The sequence below is a fragment of the Gossypium arboreum genome, chromosome 11 (genome assembly GCF_025698485.1).
Source record: "Gossypium arboreum isolate Shixiya-1 chromosome 11, ASM2569848v2, whole genome shotgun sequence".
Taxonomy (NCBI): Eukaryota; Viridiplantae; Streptophyta; class Magnoliopsida; order Malvales; family Malvaceae; genus Gossypium; species Gossypium arboreum.
The window spans coordinates 97,218,864-97,222,712 of NC_069080.1; the positions used below are offsets into that span (position 1 = coordinate 97,218,864).

A 3,849-nucleotide genomic window follows, 5' to 3' on the forward strand; every position below is an offset into this window, starting at 1 on the left:
AACCGCATCGAGGTTGAAAACACCGGCTGCTTTTGTCGGCTTTGTTCTCATGACTTGCCGCTGATAGTTATTCATTGACACCTCTTCAATAAATTTGTAAGCCACTTCAGATGTTTTGTTATTGATAGTCCCACAAGCAGCTGCATCAATAAGTTGCCTTGTTGAGGGGTTCACGCTGTTGTAAAACGTTTGAACCTGCAACCATAAAGGTAACCCATGGTGAGGGCACCTTCTTAATAGATCATTGTATCTCTCCCATGCATCATAGAGTGTCTGTAGATCCATCTGCACAAAAGAAGAGATATCATTCCTTAACTTAGCCATTTTATCTGGCGAAAAATATTTAAGAAATTGTTTTCGGTCATTTGTTCCCAAGTATAGATCGATCCTCGTGGTAACGAGTTCAACCACTGTTTAGCTTTGTTCCTCAATGAAAAGGGAAACAACCGAAGGTGAATGGCATCATCAGAAATGCCATTGATTTTAAAAGTGCCGCAAAACTCCAGAAAATTCACCAAGTGATTGTTTGAATCCTCATCTTGCAAACCATCAAACTAAACAAGCTTTTGTATCATTTGAATTGTGTTAGGTTTCAGTTCAAAATTATTTGTAGCAATCTCATGATTTGAAATGTGATATAAGTTTTATTATTTATGAATGTCTGTTATTGAAAACTAACTATTATCACGACAAAGGCAAGCGCACCTTATCAAACAGTAGTATAGCTTATGGCAATACCGGAATGTCGAACCCAAAGGAACTAAAAGTACTAGTATTAACTTTCTTTTTATTATCTAGCCTAAAAATAAAGGGGTTTGTTTTATCTAAACTAATTACTAAACTAAGAATGCATAGAAAGTAAATTGGGGAAATAACTTTTGGGAAAACTGAATGATTTGGACAATAGCTAAGGGAAAAAATCCACCTAGACTTCACTTGTTATTGACTCTGAACCAGATGATTTATTCACTTGACTTGATCCGTAGAAATCCCTAAGTTATATTATTATCTCTCTTGAGACTAACAACATCTAACCCTAGGTTGATTAATTGAAATCTCTTTCTAGTTAAAACCCCTAGTGTTGCATTAACTATATCTATGGATTCCCTTATTAGGTTTCACCCTAATCCTGCAAAATTATGTCACCCTATCTCTAGGCGTGCAATCAACTCCGCTTAATTATGTTAGATCTACTCTTAGACAGGGACTTTTGCTCCTCTGAATAAGCACATCAATACTTGGATCAATATCCTGGAATATTAAAGCAAGAATTAAGAACTCATAATTAAGAACACAACAAATATTTATCATATAATTCAAATAATAATAACAAGATCCATCTTAGGTTTCATTCCCTTTAGATATTTAGGGGGTTTAGTTCATATTTATGAAAGAAAACATCTCAAAAGAATAATGATAACAAAACATAAAGAAAACCCAAGAACTCTTGAAGGGAATTGAAGGGAGATCTTCAGTCTTGAAGGTGAATCCGGCTTCTAAGATGGATCAATCGGCTTTCTTCGAGTAATTCCTTGTCTCCTACTTCATGTATGTCTTTTTGGTACCTCCTAGGGTGTTTATATAGGCTTTAGAATGCTTCTAACCCTCAAGAGTGGCCTTTTCTGAATAGGACTAGGCTTGGGCTCGATAGGGACACGCCCGTGTGCGATTGCTTCAAGCCATGTTTGAGTTTGTTGAATGGACACGGGTGTGTGAACTACCCGTGTGAGGAAGTCCAGCCGTGTTGATTTCCCATGTTGACCCATTTTCTCCGTTTTTAGCCTGTTTTTCGCTCTTTTTACTCTCTTATGCTCTCTTAAGTATAAAACATGAAATTAAAGGATTAGGAGCATCAAATTCACCAATTCTAAGGATAATTCATCCAAAATTATGCTAAGCATGGGATAAAAATATGTATAAATTATGGTTTATCATTGGTGGTTGAACACAGGCGTGTTGAAATGGGACACGGGTGTGTGGAGGCTAGTAGTGGTCATACACAGGCGTATCGAACATCCTGAAAGTTTTCCGTTATTCAAACACGGGCATTTAAGGACACACGAGCACCGGACATGGCCATGTAGTTCTTTTATGTATAATTTTTTTAGATTTTATAATTTAGTATCCTAGTTTGTTTAAATTATAATTTAGTCCTAAAACTTGATTAGATTAATTAAAGCCTTTAACGATAGGGAAGCTCGATAATATTTTAGAATTAGACTAGTGAGCATTAGAATTTGGTAGAAATATTCTTAGATAATATTTTAGGTAATGTATTGAAAATTTATAAAATGTACGTTTTAGTTCCTATTAATAAAATAATAATTGCACTTAGTAAATGAACTTGATTGAAACTGGAATTTTTAGGGCTCACATAAATTGACTAAAAGAAGGTTGGTAATCATTTAGAACTAAAAATGAGACTATTTAACATTAGATGGTAAAATAGCCAAAATACCCTTAAGGTTAAATAATTAGAAATAGTTTTAAAATGGTTCACAAGATCCCTTTTGTATTAAAATTAGGTAGTTAATTAGTTAGAATTGAAATGTTATAAGGTTGGGGTGTGTTTTGGGTGGTCTTGAGCTGGAGAATCACTTCGGTGGCTATTTTGTCGCTTCAGATTCAAGTTAGTTCATCCTGGTCGGGTTTAGGGTGTCAAAATTGGTGGTATCAGAGCCAAATTTTGTTAAACATAAGAGGTCATGAATTTTGTAATGCTAAAGTCTAGTTTATTTGATAATATTACTTGAAATTACATGTTCTTTGTTTTATAAATTGTTTTATGGGGTAGGAATTGGGAACATAACGCCTTATAGGAAATTATACTTAGTTAAGCCTTGGATCACTTGCCGCTACTCACTCCTGGTACATTTTCTCTACTTTTTTATAGTATTCAATTTACATTATGCATAAAAGATGTGAACGGGGTAGTCAAGATGAAGATGCACCACCCTAGCCATGTGATAATGCTCATATGGGTCGAGTTGAACACCTTATGTCTATGATGACTGGGGTATTGCAGCATATCGTTGGTGCCAATGTTGCTCCTATTTGCCAAGGATTACCATTAGGGCGTTTGCGAGCTCTAAATGGTATGAAATTTTGAGGAGTTAGGGGTGGAGACCCTATTCGTACTGAATACTGGTTGGAAGAAGTTACCCATATCCTTGGTTAAATAGGTTATTCTGACTAGGATAAGCTTGGGTGTGCCTTGTCATTGCTTGTTAATGAGGCTCATCGTTGGTGGAGGACAACCAATGGTGGTACTGCACCGGAGAGAGTGAATTGGGACTTTTTCTTGGAGTCTTTCTAGTGAAGTTCATAGAAGAGCAATATTTGGAGGCAAGGAGACACGAGTTCATAGATTTAGTCCAGGATACTTTGTCTGTAGGCAAGTACGAGGTAGAGTTCGTGTATTTGAGCCAGTATGCACCTTAGTTGGTGGCTCATGAGGTGAGTCGTTGTAAGAGGTTTAGGTTTGGATTAAACCTGGATATTAAGTTGTATCTTGTTGTGTAGTCTACTGAGGTATTCAACGAGTTGATTGAGAAGGCTCATACTTTAGAAGAGACTTTGGGGGAGGAGCCTAAAGCTATTGCCACTGGTACTACTAAGATGTTGTCAGAGTCTACTAAAGGATCTGGCCAGAAGGGAAAGAGTGGTTATTTTGGGAGGTTTAGATGACGAGTTGCTGCAAACCAGGGTCAGGTTAGGCAAGCCGCAAGAGCTGAGATTGGTATTGGTGATCAGGGATGTACTGCGTAGACGTTGTGTGAGCATTGTAACCATCGACATCCTGGAAAGTGTTAGAGGATGATTGGTACCTGTTTTGTTTGCGGATTGATG

General features: G+C 36.9%; 1 non-coding gene across 1 annotated transcript; it reads left to right on the forward strand.

Moving 5' to 3' along the window:
• The first annotated feature begins 211 nt into the window (after positions 1-211).
• On the forward strand, positions 212-318 carry LOC128284908 (small nucleolar RNA R71). Its single transcript, XR_008275327.1, has one exon. It is a non-coding gene; the product is annotated as a small nucleolar RNA R71 (small nucleolar RNA).
• Positions 319-3,849: the final 3,531 nt, after the last annotated feature.